Genomic DNA, 18678 nt, shown 5'->3' with positions numbered 1-18678 from the left:
TTTTTTTTTTTTTTTAATGGAAAACCCACCAATAGATCATGACCCACAGTTTTAAATACTTCACCCTAGAAGAACTCTTGTATATGTTTGTCAGGTCGTTAAGTACAAGAATATCATGGCAGTGTTTTTTGTAACATTATAAAATGAGACAATATAAAGGTCCATTACCATGAAAATAGATACATTAGGAGATATAGTGAAGATGAATGTAATGGTGTTAGCATAAACATGGATAGATTTCACAAAAAAAAGATTTGGGCTCAGTATGATTTTCATTTCTATAGTATTCAAAAATGAAAAATTAGAAAATTTATTACTTAGGGACACATCCAAGTGCAGTAAAACTATAAAGCAAGGGGAATGAAAAATGTAAAACAAGAACATTCTTCTTAAACTGGATGATAAATACAAAGATACATTTTATTACTGTTTAAATCTTCATATACATTACAGAGTGTCGATATGTATGATACGTTCACATTACAAAATCCCTCTAGTCTATTAAGTATTAAAATGCCATACCACAGTGAACAAAGCATTCTAAAAGGGAGGCAGGCTCCTGTATATAATTAATAAGTGGTTAAAAATAGCATGTCAAGGCACTCAAAACAGTTTCTTACCACTCCAAAAATCTCTGTATCAATGTGAGATTACTCTGATGTGAATCTCTCTCTCATAGCAAAGTTATGAATATCTGCTAAACTAGGGGTGACTTTGAAATGACTATGTGGCAACTGTCAATACCCATCAGACCAAAGATCACCAGGAACTCACCTACTGTTGAACAAGTTGAGATTTTTGTTCATTGTAATGAAGGAAAACGTACACCATGAAGAATTATGGGTGTCTGAGTAAAAGGATGTTTGAAAGGATTTAACATAGGATTTGGGTTTTTTTGTTAGATAATTTTGGGGAGTTCAAGGGAATGGGGATCTGCTCCAGATTATGTGATGTCAGGACATGGGGACAATGCTATGACTGGTTTCTTAATCAGTTTTATCTAGAAGGAGGGCAGACTAGAACAAGTCTAAAGCTGTAGCTGGTAAGAAAGCAATGGCTCATTCACATTAGCCAAGAAAGGGGGATGTTTGGTACTTTTAGGCTTGAACAGTCACCCTGCTTTTGTCTATGCTTAGACAAGATTATGAAGTGTTCTTATTTTGTCTCATTTCATCATAGGTGCAGAGTGATCTTGGAAGATGCTGATGCTCTGAGATTGTTTATGTCCAACAGGAGAACACCATGGCCTACCTGTGAGTGCCAGGCCAGCTCCTAACAACATCAAGACCTACAAGTAAGTATCAGACCACTTTCCAGATGTCGGGAGCTGTATTTCTCTTTTTCATAACAAAGGACTATAAATTCCCTTCTGCACTTTGTGTATGTTCCAACCATTGGTACTTCCTTGTTTCAATTTACTGACAGAGACTCATATTTCATCTATTTCAGTTATATTTCATCTAGTTCAGTAGTCATTACCAATTCATCAAAAACAAAACATCCGAGTCTTCTTTCTTTAAAAAGACAGACTCTCACAAGGACATAGGGCAGCATGAAATGTCACAATATAGCATGAATAAGAACAGCTCATGAATACCGTATTAGAAGTATTTCATCTTTTGGTTCTCTGTCACGTAGCTTTTATCTTTGAGGTCTTTATGAATTCAAATGGGGTGCTAATTAGGAAAAAATGATCATTATGACTGTCTTTCTGTTGAATGGTAACTACCTCCACTAACATAATTGTGGAATTTTGTAGGTCTCATTAAGATAGCAAAATGAACTGGCTGTGTCAGGGTCCCTCTCATTCTGTTTCTATTGAGTTTGTTTAAAAACTGGATCTACAGTAACCAACTTGTTAAAATCAGAAGGGGTTGGAGAAAATGTCAAAGGCTGCTCAGCCCATTTTAACAGTTAGTCTCTCTCCATCACTCTTTGCTATAATCATTTCAGTACTACAGCAATAAAACCTCTTTACTTTTACCCAATCCAAGGTAAATGACAATAAAGGCTGTGCTTCCAACTGATTAGAAAATGAGTCACTTTCTGACTCATCCCATCTCTTAGAGGTCACCGTGGAAATTTCAATTTTATGGTCTATTAAACATAGAGACAGCCCAGTGGCACTGCAGCATTCTCTCACAACAAAAGGCGTTCACTGCCAATAAAATATCATTCATGCTTCCTTTTCAAAAACCACTCCATGAATAGCAAACAAGATACTTCTAATACTGACAGATTAAGTCTGAGATAACACACACTAGTAGCTGGAATATTGGTGAAGTAATAGTCTCTGTTTTCAGCTTTAAAAATGAAGAGAGATTTTGAGATGTCGAATTATTAAACACTCATCATGTAAATTTCCAGCTATCACAGAAAGATATAACTGTAAGTTATTTCTTTGTTGTTGTCACAGAGGTATATGAATCACACAATGAAAGCTCTATTTCTTAGGACATGTTAATGCATGAAGAGAGAATCTATTCTGATGATGAGACAATAATATAATAAACTCACCTTCCTCCTTAGACTGTGAAACCACTGAGGGTAGTCCATGTTTTATTCATCTTTGTATCTTTATCCCTTAGTATACCAACAGGTTATCAATGTTGTAAGAGAGATGGATGGATGGGTTGATGGGCATAACAATGGGATAGATGGGTGGTTAGGTTTATTAAATTATTGTTTCACCAATAAAAGAAGTACATGTGATTCAGATGGTCTGTATTGATGCATTAATATATCCTAAGAAAGACACAGAACTTTCAATTTGCTATTATTTATTCTTACACCCTTCTGATGACAACTTATCTCACAGTTATGTCTTTCTGTGACAACTGGAAATTTACTCTGTTCAGAGGGCAAATGTATTTCAGAGGGCTCCTGGTTTGTGTGTGTTTATGTATTTGTGTGTGTTTATCCCCATGCTTGTGGCAGAAGAAAATCACATTTGTTTCACAACTTGCTTAAGCCTGAAATGCTTTCAGTAGAACTCTGCCAACTATTCATCTATTCATTCATTCATTCGTTTATTCATTCATCCATTTAACAAATATTCACTGAATACTTACTATAGGCTTTCTTTTAGATACTAGAACTACATCAGTAGTCCTAGTTTTCTTATAGATAAAACCCCCTACCTTCGTGATTATGAAGCTTATATTCTAGTGGAAGAAGAAATACAATAAGTAAAATATATAGCCTATTCGTATTAAGGGGAAAAACACAGGAAGTGGTTTAGTTTGGGATACTACTTCTGTAAAAACCATCCCACAAGTTCCATTGACTTAACACATTAAAAGTTTATTTTTCAATATAAACTAATGTTGATCTGACTAGATTTAGGGGGAATATTTGTGTTAATTAGACCTGCAGTTACTATCCATATTGACTAGCAGACGAGTCAATGGCTAAACTTTCAATCAGCAATGTGTGAATACATAAGCCCCATTGGGTCTTGTGTTGAAAAATATGCTTCAGTAATTGTAAGTGGCATTTAGAAGTTAAAGACAAAATTCCTCTCCCCATACAGAAGCCTGAGGCAACTCCTGATTGACTGAAGAGCTCATGAGTCACAGCACCTAGTTACTGTTGTCTGAGCAAACGGAGGGTACAGGTTGTAGAAAAGAGGGTCAACAGTAATGGAAGAATGAAAATGATTAAATACCAAGGATCAAATAATAATGTATAAGGATTGAAAAAAAATTTTGAGAAATTCCTTATAAGTCAGCAGATCCTGAAACTGGAAGGTCAGTCATTTGTTAAATTTCCATTTCCTTCTTCATTGCCCTAAAATGGCAAACATCACCTTGGAAGAGTCTGGTAGGGAAAGAGCTGGGTGGAGAAACAAACGAAGAAACTTATTCATCCCAATTCTACTAACACATTCTCACCTCTTAGTGTTCTTATTTCCACTATCTATAAAATATAAAATCAATTACCTAATCAATTACCTAATTGAGACCTTAGAGGACTAGAAGTGACTGTGATCCAAAAACAGATCAGCTCTCACAGGGCCCAATGCTCCAGTTTTGTAATTAGCTCAATCCCTGGTTTTATCAAAGTAACACTATCTAGTGGCCCCACTAGAAGAAACACTATTTATTTCTCCACTAGAAGAAAAATGTATGATCTCAATAGATACATATTATTCTATAGACTCTCGATAAGCTTTAAAATTTTTTGATTGTACAATTATTTAATTTTTCTATCAATCAAAAACTAAGTTTATAAGAAAATAAGACATAACCAAAACCAAGAGAAATAACAAACAATAGAATCAGTCTCATAAGGGACTCAGATAATGGAGTTATAATTCATAGACTTAAAAATAATTACAGATAATTTATTCAAGAAAATACAAGAAAAGAGTGAGAAGGTCAGCAGAGAGTTAGAAAACATAATGAAAGCAAAATAAAAATTCTAAAATTAAAAAACACCACTGAATTTATAAATTAAATAGATAGGCTTGACAGTAAATGAAATATGGCCAATGACAAGATCAGTGAATTGAAAGACAAGACAAAAATATATTAAATGAATCCAGAGATGAAAAGGATAGTAAATATGGAAAGGAGTTTAAGACATATATGAAAGATGTTTAATAGAACTAAGATATGTATTTGTAGTACCTGGAGTAGAGGAGAGAGAAGATAGGGCAAAAGCAATATGTGAAAAGATATTATCTGAGAAATTTTCAAATGTGACAAAAGACATCAATAGGTAGAGATTTAAGACACTCTAGAAATCGCAAGATGAATAAACACAATGAAAATCAGACCTAGTCCTGTTATAATAACTATTGACAGTCCAACAGGAAAGAGAAAACATTAATAGTCAAAGAAAAATATTATTACTTTCAAAGGAGCAACAATATATTGACATCTGATTTCTAAACAGGAACACTGAATGCCAGAAGCCAATAGAATGAATAATACCTTCAAATTACTAAAAGTGAACAACTTCTAACCCAGAATTCAATAACCAGCAAAAACATGTTTGAAAACAAAGTGAAATAAAGCCATGCTAATAAAAACAAAAATTGAGAGTATTCAACACTAGCAGAACTACACCGAAGCAAATGCTAAAGGGTATTCTTTAAGCAGAAGGAACATTATTCCAAATAGAAACAAAGAGATGTAGTAATAAAAAATAGAGAGCAATGGAAAGGGTAACTATGCAGTAAATCTAAGTGAACATTGACTATAAAGTAACAATACCTTGTGGAATTAACTATGTTATAGACTGAATGTGTGCCCTCCCCAATGCCATAATTCATATGTTGAAATGTAATCCCCGATGTGATGGTACTTGGAAGGCGAAGCCTTTAGGAGGTGATTGCTGCCTTACAAAAGAGACCCCAGAGAGCTTCCTTGTCTCTTTTACTATGAAAAGATACAGTGAAAATACAGCTGCCTATGATCCAGGAAACAGGCCCTTACCAGACAACAAATCTGCCAAAATCTTGGTCTTGGACTTTCAAGTCTCCAGAACTATGAGAAATTTCTGTTGTTTATAAGCAATCCGGTCTATGTTATTCTGTTACAGCTGCCTAAATAAACTAAGACAAAATATGTATATAAATAAATACATATGTGTATATGTGTTTGTGTATGTGTATAGAGATATAAATATACAGATATTTAAAATATATAATAGCACCAGGAAGGGATTAAACAAAGATGAAAGATTTTAAGGCCCTGGTATTGTCTTGGAAGTGCTAAAAGCAGTAATTTATATTAGATTTTAAAAAATCAAGAAAGTATGCTGTAACTTCTAATCACTGGTTGAATGATAAAAATATATAAATAATAGAGGAGAAAAATAGGAAAACACTTAGACAACCTAAATGAAAGCAAATAAGTAGAAGAAAAAGGAACAGCACAGATGGGACAAAGACAGCAAGTAGGTGGTAGATTTTAAACAAAATACATGAGTAATTTCATTACTACAAATATTCTAATTAAATGACAACAATTTTTGGACAGGATTTACACACATACGCAAACACAACTATATGCTGCGTACAAGAGACACACTTGAAATATAAGGAAACAGAGAAGTTGAAAGTAAAAGGGCAAAAGCATATACTAACCAAAAGAAAGCTGTTGTAGCTAAACTAATTACAAAGTAAATTTTAAGGAAAAATTATAACTAGAAATAAGGAAAGACTTTTCATAATTCTAAAGGTTCTGTACACCCATAAAATCTTATAATCCTAAGTATTTAGGTACTCAGTACTATAACTTCAAAATATATAAAGCCAATATTATCAGAACCAAAAGGAAAACTAGATAATCCACAATAATTACCGAGACGGCTTAGTATATCTCTCTCCTAAAATCAGATAGAATATGTAAATAAACTATCAGTAAAGATATGGAAGATTTGGACAACACAACTAACATCATTTAATAGACATATCTAAGATACTCAAATCAACAATTCCAGATTGAAATCATAGACTTGGGAAGGCCATCTGTTCAGACAGAGGAGTGAGATGGCCAGTCGCTCTTAAGGAAAAGGCACATGGGAGGAATATGGCGGACTAGATAAAAGCAGGGTTCATTTCTTCCTAGATCCGCACTGAAATTACAACCAAATTATAAAATAAACAACGTGGAGAATCACCTGAAGTCCAGTTGATCATAACGCCTACGTCTGATAATATAAAGGAGTCACATCAAAGACGGTAGGAGGGGCAAAATCACAAATAGGGCTGGACCCGCACCTACGGGTGGTGGAGGATCACTGGGAGAGAGAGCGAGGCTACAGAGGCTTCTCTGAAGGAGAGGGGGTCCTGGTCTCATCTGGGGGCTCCCCAGCCCAGAGTCCCAGCCCAGGGAAAAGGAGATTTCAATAACTCTGACTGTAAAAACCAGAGGGGATTCCAGCCATCTGAGTGAGATGGAAGGAGACTGAAACCCTAGATGTCTCTTTGAAGGACCCGCGCAAAGGCTTTCTGACCTGGGGACACTTACTCGAGACACCGGTGGTGGGTCAGAGGCTTGAGAAACATTCATTCTGAGAAAGTCTACATTATCTGATGCCAGAACGAGGGCTGGAAGGGCAGCCAACATTGTGCCTTAGTCCAGCTCCCCTACCAGGCAATCTACAGACCGCTCCCATAGAGCCATTAGGAAGCACTGGTCAGAGGGATTCAGCCCGCCCCACACAACCTGCAGATTGCGGGGGTGGGGGGTGGGTGAGGGGCCTTTTGTTACTGGATGGCTGCCAAGCCCTGCTCTGATGCAGGCCAAGTATTCACAGGTGACGACCAGCACTGTGAGCCACGTTTCCAATGCCAGTGGGTGACCAGCACCGTGAGCCGCATTTCTGAGATAGGGTCAGGCAGATCACTGCTGCCAACACAAACATGGGTAGGTATCAGGGACCTGTGGGCCAGTACCAGACAACAGCTGGTCTTGCTGTGATCTGGGACTTCTGAACAGTTACCAAATTTACAGCAAGAATGAGGCTGTATTGATCTGACTGCCATTGTCTCTTTGAGACTCCACCCCACCCTACCTACAAATTGCCCCAAGTGGCCCATTGTCAGTGAACTGCCACAGCCCTGCCTTTCCCCTCTCCTGATCTCCCAATCCACACAGGCAACAAACTGTCTGGCACAGGGTGGGCACTGCACAGAAATCAACGGCAGGCAGACCTTTGCTGCCTGCAAGAGTCGCAATATTGTGTCCGGGGAGCACAGGGGTCTGTGGGAACACTCCTGACAGCAGCTGGTCTCACTGTGATCTGTGACTGCAGTGAGAACGCCCAGGCACAGAAGTTGCAGCAAAACTAAGGCTGTATTGGCCGGACAGACCTTGTCTCCCTGAGATCCCGCTTCACCTAAGCCACAACGTGCCTGCAGTCCATTGACAAGCAGCCTCTTGTGCCCTGCTTGGCTCTGGGGTTATGCAGGCAACAGATGTTGCCTAACACAGTGCGCACATTTCGAGGAAAACAGTTGTGAACAGACAACTGCTGCCTGTACGAACTGCAATATTTCTTGAGGGAATTGCAGGGGTCTGATGGCCCTTGACTCCCTGAGCTCCTGCCCCATCCAGCACACAAAGTACTCACTGCGCACTGGTAGGCAGCTGTCCCTGCCCTGGAGTAGCGCATTTAAACCCAGGGTAGGCAGCACCCGACCTTGCTACAAGTGGAAACTTGTACAGGGAGCCACAGAGACATCATTGGCACGTACACTGACACTGCAGTGGCAGGGGAAAATTTGCTCAATAGACCCAGGAGACTCCAAGGGTCCTTGCGCCACCCAGCACACATATCACCCAGAGGCTCTTCCAGTTTCAGAGACTTACGGGCAACTGACAGGCAATGTCAGGCCATGAGGAGCACTGGTCCCTCTGCTAAACTGCCATAGGTCAGGGACAGGGGATAAAAGAGAGCTGCCTACAACATTGTCTCTTCCATTTACCTATAGATCCAGCATAGGCAAAAACCATCTGCCAATCACTTTGTAATTCTCACCAGGTAGCCCTGAGCAATCAAAAGCAGTGGCTGATCTTGGCCTACAGGGGAGATCCTCCCAAGGGACCACAAAACCAACGCATCTGGAGGTTGGCACCAGACCACAATGGAGCAACTCCTGCCTGGCCCCATTAGTGATACACACAAAGGGTGGTTGCAACAAGTACACAAGCCTGCTAGGGCAAATCCCACTCAGTGGGGTCAGCCCCCACACAACAACTCTTACCTTGTGGGTGCAGCTAATTCCCACAATTAGCCTGAGCATTAATCTCATCCACTGATCTACTAACAACAATAAAGGCTTGGCAAGCACAGAAGATCACACATAACCTATACAAAGATCACGTCCAGAGCTCCCAGCATAAGGGATCAAGAAGAGTGCACCACTGGGCCACACAGGACACCTTCCACATTAGGCCATCTGGTCAAGGCTGAGAGACGAAACAAATATTCCTGACACATAGACACAAACACAGAGAGGCTAATAAAAAGAAAACAAAGAAACATGCCACAAATGAAACAACAGGAGAAAACTCCAGAAAATAAGCTAAATGAAATGGAAGCAAGCAATCAACCAGAGACAGAGTTCAAAATAATGGTTATACGGATGCTCAATGAACTTACGGGGAGAATGGATGAAAACAAAGAGAACCTCAACAGCATAAAAAAGGACATAGTAACCATAAAAAAGAACCAGACAGAAATGAGGAATATGATAACAGAAATGAAGAAGGATTCAACAGTAGATTGGATGAAGCAGAAGGTCAAATCAGCAAATTAGAAGACAAGGTAGCAGAATACACCCAATCGGAACAACAAAGATAAAACAGAATTTTAAAAAATGAGGAGATTTTAAGAAACCTCTGAGGCAGCATGAAGTGTAACAATATCCAGATCATAGGAGTACCTGAAGAGGAAGAGAAAGAGCAAGGGACTGAGAATCTATTTGAAGAAATAATGACAGAAAGCTTCCCTAACCTGGCAAAGGAATTAGACATACAAGTTCAGGAAGCACGAAGAGTCCCAAACAAGAGGAATTCAAAAACCTACGCCAAGACACATCATAATTAAAATGCCAAAGGTCAAAGAAAAGAGAAAATCTTAAAAGCAGCAAGAGAAAGGAAGCTAGTTTCTTACAAGGGTACCCCCATAAGAATGTCTGCTGACTTTTCTACCGAGCAAGGCTTTTGATCAAAATGGAAGGTGGGATAAAGAGCTTCCCAGACAGAAAAAAAGCTTAAGGAGTTCATCACCAACAAGCCAGTGTTACAAGAAATGTTAAAGGGTCTTCTGTAAAAAGAGAAGGGGTAAAAAAGAAAATAGAAATAACAAATATGAATAATAAAATGACAATAACAATGTACCTATCAGTAATCACTTTAAATGTAAATGGATTAAATGCTCCAAACAAAAGATATAGGGTTACCGAAAGGATAAGAAAACAAGACCCATGCATATGCTGTTTACGAGAGACCAACTTCAGATCAAACAAAACTCAGACTGAAAGTAAATGAATGGAAAAAGATATTTCAAGCAAACGAAAATGAAAAAAAAAGCCAGGGTAGCAATACTTATATCAGATAAAATAGACTTTAAAACAAAGGCTATAATAAGAGATGAAAAAGAGAATTACATAATAATACAGGGATCGAAAATCAAGAGGACATAACCCTAGTAAACATATATGCACCCAACATAAGTGCACCTACATACATAAAGCAATTATTGACTGACATAAAAGGAGAGATCAATAGTATCACAATCATAATAAGAGACTTTAACATCCCATTGACACCAATGGATAGATCTTCCAGGCAAAGAATCAACAAGGAAACAATGGGCCTAAAAGATACACTAGAACAGATGGACTTAATAGATATTTTCAGAGCATTTTACTCCAAAGCTGCAAAATATACATTCTTCTCAAGTGCATATGGAACATTTTCAAAGATAGACCACATGTTAGGACACAAATCAAGTCTCAATAAATTTAAGAAGATTGAAATCATATCAATCATCTTCTCTAATCACAGTGGTATGAAACTAGATATCAACTACAAGAAAAAAAAACGAGAAAATATACAAACACATGGAGGCTACATAACATGCTACTAAACAATGAATGGATTATTAATGCGATCAAGAAAGAAATCAAAAGATACCTATAGACAAATGAAAATGAAAACACAATGACTCAAAATTTATGGGACACAGCAAAAGCAGTCCCAAGAGGGAAATTCATAGCAATACAGACCTACCTCAAGAAACAAGAAAAAGCTCAAATGAAAAATCTAATCTTACAATTAAAAGAACTGGAAAAAGAACAGCAAACAAAGCCCAAAATGAATAGAAGGAAAGAAATAATAAAGATCAAAGAGGAAATAAATAAAATAGATTCTGGAAAAACAATGCAAAAGATTAATGAAACCAAGAGCTGGTTGTTTGAAAAGATAAACAAAATTGACAGATCCTTAGACAGACTTATCAAGGAAAAAAGAGAGAGGACTCAAATAAATAAAATGAGAAATGAAAGAGGAGAAATAACCACAGACTCCACAGAAATACAATGGATCATAAGAAAATACTACGAGCAATTATACACCAACAAATTGGACAATCTTGAAGAAATAGACACATTCCTAGAAACATGCAATCTCCCAAGACTGAGTCAAGAAGAAACAGAAAATCTGAACTGACCAATTACCACCAATGAAATTGAATCAGTAATTAAAAACCTCCCAAAAAACAAGAGTCCTGGACTAGATGGCTTCATAGGCGAATTTTACCAAACATTCAAAAAAGAATTATCACCTATTCTTCTCAAACTATTCCAAAAAATTCAAGAAGATGGAAGGCTCCCTAACTCCTTTTATGAGGCCACCATTACCTTGATTCCCAAACCAGGCAAAGACATTAGAAAAAAAGAAAACTATAGGCTGATATTTCTTATGAACATTGATGCAAAAATCCTCAACAAAATATTAGCAAACCGAATTCAGTAATACAGTAAAATTATCATACACCGTGATCAAGTTGGATTTATTCCTGGGATGCAACGTTAGTACAATATCTGCAAATCAATTAATATGATACACCACGTTAACAAATCGAAAGATAAAAACCATATGATCATATCAATAGATGCAGAAAAAGCATTTGACAAAATCCAGCATCCATTTATGATAAAAACTCTCAGTAATGTGGGAATAGAGGGAACATACCTCAACATAATAAAGGCCATATATGATAAACCCACAGCTAACATCATACTCAATGGGGAAAGACTAAAAGCATTTTCCTTTAGATCAGGAACAAGACAAGGATGCCCACTTTCACCATTTCCTCTTCAACATTGTATTGGAAGCCTTAGCCACAGCCATAAGAAAAGAAAGAGAAATAAAAGGTATTCGAATTAGTAAGGAAGAAGTAAGACTCTTGTTATTTGCCGATGACATGATACTATACATAAAGAACCCTAAAGATTCCACCCAAAAACTCTTAGAACTGGTCAATGAATTCAGTAAAGTAGCAGGTTACAAAATAAATATTCAGAAGTCAGTGGCATTTTTATACACCAATGATGAACTTTCAGAAAGAGAAATTAAGAAAACAATCCCATTTACAATTGCGTTGAAAACTATGAAATACCTGGGAATCAAATTAACCAAGAAGGTAGAAAATCTGTTTTCAGAAAATTATAAGTCATTGAAAAAAGAAATTGAAGAAGATACAAATAAATGGAAGCACATACCCTGTTCATGGGTAGGAAGAATCAACATTGTTAAAATGGCCATACTATCCAAAGCCATCTATAGATACAATGCAATCCCCTATCAAAATACCAATGGCATTTTCAGAAGGCTAGAACAAATCATCCCAAAATTTATATGGAGCCATAAAAAACTCCGAATAGCCACGGCAATCTTGAGAAAGAAGAACAAAGTTGGAGGTATCTTACTACCTGATATCAAACTATACTACAAGGCTACAGTAATCACAATAGCATGGTACTGGCATAAAAACAGATACATTGATCAATGGAACAGAATAGAGAGCCCAGAAATAAATCCACGCCTATATGCTCACTTAATATATGGCAAAGGATATAAGAATAGGCAATGGGGTAAAGAGAGTCTCTTCAATAAATAATGCTGAAAAAATTGGAGAGATACATGCAAAAAAAAAAAAGCTGGACTATCTTCTTTCACCTTATACAAGAATAGACTCAAAATGGATTAAAGACTTAAATGTAAAGCCCTGAAACCATAAAACTTTCAGAAGAAAACATAGGCAGTAAACTCTTTGATATTACTAACAGGAATTTCTTTTCAGATATATCTTCTCGGGAAAGAGAAACAAAAGAAAAAATAAACAAATGGGACTATATCAAACTAAAAAGTTTTTGTACAGCAAAGGAAATCATCAATAAGACAAAAAGACAACCGACTGTTTGAGAGAAGATATTCGCTAATGATATATCTGATAAGGGGTTAATATCCAAAATTTATAAAGAGCTCATACAACTCAACAACAAAGAAACAAACAATCCAATTAAAAAATGGGCAGAAGACCTGAACAGATACTTCTCCAAAGAGGAGATACAGATGGCTAACAGACATATGAAAAGATGTTCAAGGTCACTAATCATCAGAGAAATACAAATTAAAACCACAATGAGATATCACCTTACACCTGTCAGAATGGCTGTCATCAATAAATCAAAAAACAGCAAGTGTTGGCGAGGATGCGGAGAAAAGGGAACCTTTACACATTGTTGATGGGATTGCAAATTGGTACAGCCACTATGGAAAACAGTATGGAAGTTTCTCAAAAAATTAAAAATGGATATACCTTTTGACCTAACAATTGCACTTCTGGGTGTTTATCTAAAGAAAACCAAAACAATGATTCATAAAGATCTATGCACTCCAATATTCATGGCAGCACAATTTACAATAGCCACATATGGAAGCAAGCTAAATGCCCATCAACAGACGATTGGATAAAGAAATTATGGTTCATATATACAATGGAATATCACTCAGCCATTAAAAAAAAATGAAATCCTACCATTTGCAATGACATGGATGGACCTAGAGGTTATTATGCTGCGTTAAGTCAGACATAAAAAGATAAATACCATATGATTTCATTTATATGTGGAATCTAAGGAAAAGAACAAACTATTCAAAAACAGACTCACAAATATAGGGGACAATTTGGTGACAGAGAGGGGAGGGGACTAGGGGGCTGGAAGAATGGGGTGAATGGGGTTAAATAGCACAAATTAGTAGTTGATAGTTGGGCACCAGATGGGAGCACCGAGCAGGGAATGCAGTTAGTATTAATATGATGGCTAAGTAGAGGGCCAGGGGAGGGAGAGAGCAAATAGGGGGATCATTTTATGAACTATATAGATGTCTAACCAATGTACTGTATATTTGAAACTGATCTGAATAAATAAATTTATTTTTAAAAAAGAAGTACAAATTAGTAGATGATAGTTGGTCACGGGGTAGGGGAGCACGGCCGAGGGAATGCAGTTAGAATGCAATTAATATGATGGCTAGGTGGAGGGCCCGAGGAGGGAGGGAACAAATGTGGGGATCATTTTATGAACTATATAGATGTCTAACCAATGTATTGTATACTTGAAACATTCAAATAAATAAATTTAAAAAAATTTTTAAAATATAGAAATCATATAGAATATGTTCTCTGATCACAGTAGAATTAAGCTCGAATTCAATATGAAAAAGATACAGAAAAATATCAGTGAAATTAGAAATGAAGAAAGACAATTATAAATAACCCATGGTCAAAGATAATGATCCCGATGGAAATTAGAATATAGAATAAAATGTGTATCATAAAAATAACTGATATAAAAATGTGTGGGATGCAGTTAAAGTAGTGAAAACAGAAATTCAACCTGTAAATACATATGTTGAAAAAGAACAAAAACTAAAAACTGAAAAATTAACTATCTAAGCATCGGTTTCAAAAAACTGTTAATAAAAAATAATTTAAATCCAAAGAATGTAAAAAGAAAAAAAGAAATATGGAACAAGGAGAATTCAATAAAATTGAAAATATGTAATATGGCAAGAAAGAAAGATATGTATTAGAAGAGAAATAAAATATTTTTCACAGATGACATGACTGTATATAAAGAAAATCTGAAAGGCTTCACAGAAACTGTTACAACTTAGTGAATTTAACAAGATTTCTGAATACAAAGTCAGACTATCCAAGTCAATTCCTTTTCTACAATTGCATAGCAAAACAAACAATAATAACAAATTTTAAAAGGACACTATAATAACAAAAATCAAATACTTGTAATAAATCTAAGAATGTGTAAGATGTATACCAGTAAACTATAAAATATTATTGACAGAAATTAAAGACTTAGATAAATGGAGGGGCACATAGTGTTTGTGGATTGAGACTAAATATTGAAAGGTGTCAGTTCTCCCTCAGATTGATCTATTAATGTAATACAATGTTGATAAAAATGCCAGTAAGGTTTGTTTTGTGGAAATTGTTAAGCTGACTCTAAAATTTATATGAAAATACCAAGGGTGAAGAATAGCCAGATCATTTCAAATAAGAACGAAGTGGCAATCTAATGAATATAATAATTCTGATAAAGCTACAATAATTAAAATAATGTGACATTGGCATGATGTTAGACACATAATAGAGTGGTCAGAAATGATACTTGTTTGTGAAGGTGACATTGTAGAGCAGTGAAAAAATGATGGTCTTTTTAATGAATGTTGCTAGGTCAAGTGGATGCCCATATTAAAATAAAATAATTAATCCCTAACATGTAGCATACATAAAAATCAGTTCCAGGTATATTCTAAGTCTAAGGGTAAAAGCTGAAACAATAACAATTATAAAAGATAACATAGGCAGATAGTTTCATGAGACAGGAGTTAGAGAAAATTTTCTTTAGCAGGATACAGAAAAAATCCCACTAATCATACAGGAAAAGATGAACAAATTGAGGTACTAAAACTTAGATATTTCTGCTCATCAAATGACACCATTAAGCAAATGAAAAGGCAAGTCAAAAGGTGGGTGAAGATATTTGAAACACAAGTGGCAGCTTGTATGCAGAACATATAAAGAACGCCTTCTAATCAGTAAAAGACAGACAATTCAAAGGAAAAAAATAGGCAAGGCACTTGAACTAGCACTTTACAAAATAGGATGTTCAATAAACTGTGAAAATATTCTCATTTTCATTAGTAGTAAATATGCAAATTAAATCCACTCCATACCCAGCAAAATCACAAAAATGAAAAAAAAAAGTGTTGGTAAAATGTGAAGTAACTGTGACTCTCATGCATTGCTAGTGAGAGGGTAACTTGGCACTACCACTTTGGAAACTATTTGGCATCATCTACTGAAGTTGAACATATGCATATTCTATGGCCCAGGAATTTTACTCCTATGTATATATCCATTAGAAATACACACACACATGCACCAAGAGACATACGCAAGAATATTTACAATAACATTATTTGTGAGACGAAAACTTGAAAACATCCCAAATATCCATCAATGATACAACAGTATATAAATCATGATCTATTTATAAAATATATAATAAAACAGTGAAAATGAATAGATAACTGCTATATGCAACAAAAATGGATTAGTCTCACAAATGTAATGTTAACCAAAATACATTATAAACAAATACACAGTATATAGTTCAATTTATACAAAATACAGATGGTCCCCGACTTACGATGTTTCCACTTATGTTTTGACTTTACGATGGTGTAAAAGCAATATGCATACTAAATCACGTAAGATATTTAACATGTTATTATAAAATAGGCTTCGTGTTAAATGATTTTGCCCAACTGTGAGCTAATGTAAGTGTTCTGAGCCCATTTAAGGTAGGCTAAGCTAAGCTATGATGTCTGGTGGATTAGGTATATTAAATGCATTTTTTACTTTTACAATATTTTCAACTTAAGATGGATTTATCTGGACGTAACTCCATCGTAAGTCAAGGAGCAACTGAACAAAAAAAACTCAAAGCTCATCTATGGTGCTAGCAGGATAGTGACTATAGTTGAGGAATTAAAAGGGAGTAGTGATTGGGAGGAGGAATGAGAAAGACTTCTGGGATGTTAGTAATGTTTTATTTCTTCACCTGGTGATAGTTACACAGAAAATGTGATAATTTGCCAAGCTGTATACCAGTGCTTCTCAACCAGGGGCAACTTTTGCTCTTCATAAGACACTTAGCAATGTTTGGAGGAATTTTTCATTGTCATAACTGGAAAGGGGGAGGGTTGCTACTGGCACCTAGGGGGTAGAAGCCAGGGATGCTGCTAAACATCCTACAGTGCATGGGACAGTCCCCCACTCACTCCCCAGCAAAGAATCATATTGCCCCAAAATATCAGTAATGCTGAAATTGAGAAACCCTGTTGTACACTTGTTACTTGTGCCCTTTTGTGTATGTAAGTTAACTCGTTTTTGTTTTTGCTTTTTTTAAAAAGGCCACATGTACATGTATCCATAAAAAAAAAACAAAGAGGCTACTTTCTTTCCAAGTTTTCCTATTTCTATTTCTTTGTTTCTTGTTAATTTGATTTGATTTATCTTTTGCTGGTCATTAAGTGCTGAGAGGGACAAATGCTCCTGGAAAAATGTATGAAAGTAAAACTAAAATTGAGGACATTCTGCCCATTTATCTTTTCCTCTATGACTCATTATTTGACTATTCTGGAAGAGCTTTTACATCCAACTCTGAAATGCTAAATTAAGGGGAGCAGAGTTGGAGAAATCCATTACCCCACATGGAGACAAGCTTTCTAAGAAATGACCAGGGTCTAAAACAGCGACTTTTGCATTACTTATTTGAGTCACAGATGTATCACATTACTTTTAAGTAGAAAGCAAAGTGCATTATTGATACTTTTTCTGTATAAGTATATGGAGAAATATCCAAAGTAAATACTTTGATTTCATGGGAAAAATAGGAAGATATCCAGCATTATTTTTGCATCCTGATTTTGGATATGACTAAACTCAGTTTAGAAAATAAATACGAATTTCGACAAAGGCTACTTTGTAACCCATATGTCAATGATTCCATCAGTGTTCATTCCATCAGATCTGTTAAAGGGTGTTTGCTAATTAAAGGAAATACCAAAAGTAAATTACTTATGTAGGATAAAGAATGTAAGATGGTTGCTTAAGTAAATTAACGTATCCAAGGAAAGTAATAAAATAATTTAAATGGTTCATATTTTCAGAATTGCTTAACTCAATCCAGTGTCGAAACATAGTATGAATTGTTCAATTCAGGATCATTTTTATGGAAAACAATTCAATCACTATATATAGGAATCCTCAATAGAACACAGTAGTCCTTAATCAGAGAAGCTGGAAGTGGAAAGTCACTTACTCTTACTTTTAAACTATTCACTTTCCTCTTGATGTAATCTCTTAACTCCTACAAGATGAGTTAGTAAGGAAGAAACATAAACTAAATTAAACCAAACCTAACCAAACCTACCAATCAACCCAACATGAAGTGATGCCAGTATTCCCCACCTCAAACACAGGAAAGAGAGAGACCAACAGGGAGCTGCCTTGAAATTAGATCATTAGGCACCTCCCAGAGCAGAGGAGATGAAGGGACCTTGGGAGGAAGAAAACATATCAATTGATCCAGGGGGAGATTTCTCGAAAGGGTGAAGTTTGGTAGGCCCCCAAGAGCCATAGATATCGTATCACATATAGACTCTAGTTTAACTGAATCCAGGTTGGCAGAGTGAAACCCATGGCGACTGCACACCCACAGGCTAAACACAAAGGTGAATGAAAAGGTTCTCAACCTTCATCCTTTCTCAAGTACTAGGTTTGGAAGAAATTTAGGAAATACTCTAGCTTTGCCCTTCAGCTGATATGAAAAGCAAGCTGAACATTTCAAATTTATCTTGCAGGTCACCCCAAATGTCTCAGAATGTCTCAGCGTAATTGTCTGTGCCTTCTGAGAAGCTATGTGGAGCCAAGTGGGCTTCTAAGAGAAGAAAGCTCATGCGTGGTTTTCAAATGCAGAGAAAAGACTTCATTCTATGAGGCTTCTAATTTTACTATATGTTATAGCTTTTGAAAATAAAAATACTGTTCTCTATTTCTCTC

The 18678-nt window shown here is 36.1% G+C and overlaps 1 protein-coding gene across 5 annotated transcripts in view; it reads right to left on the bottom strand.

Annotated features, from left to right (window-relative positions):
* The window catches only part of SYTL5 (synaptotagmin like 5), a 216674-nt gene that overhangs the window by 62483 nt on the left and 135513 nt on the right, over positions 1 to 18678 (bottom strand). The window lies entirely within an intron of this gene.

This window comes from Pteropus medius, unplaced genomic scaffold, assembly GCF_902729225.1.
Source record: "Pteropus medius unplaced genomic scaffold, Ma_sr-lr_union100, whole genome shotgun sequence".
In the NCBI taxonomy this organism is placed as follows: Eukaryota; Metazoa; Chordata; class Mammalia; order Chiroptera; family Pteropodidae; genus Pteropus; species Pteropus medius.
This window is presented reverse-complemented; position numbering and strand designations above follow the sequence as displayed.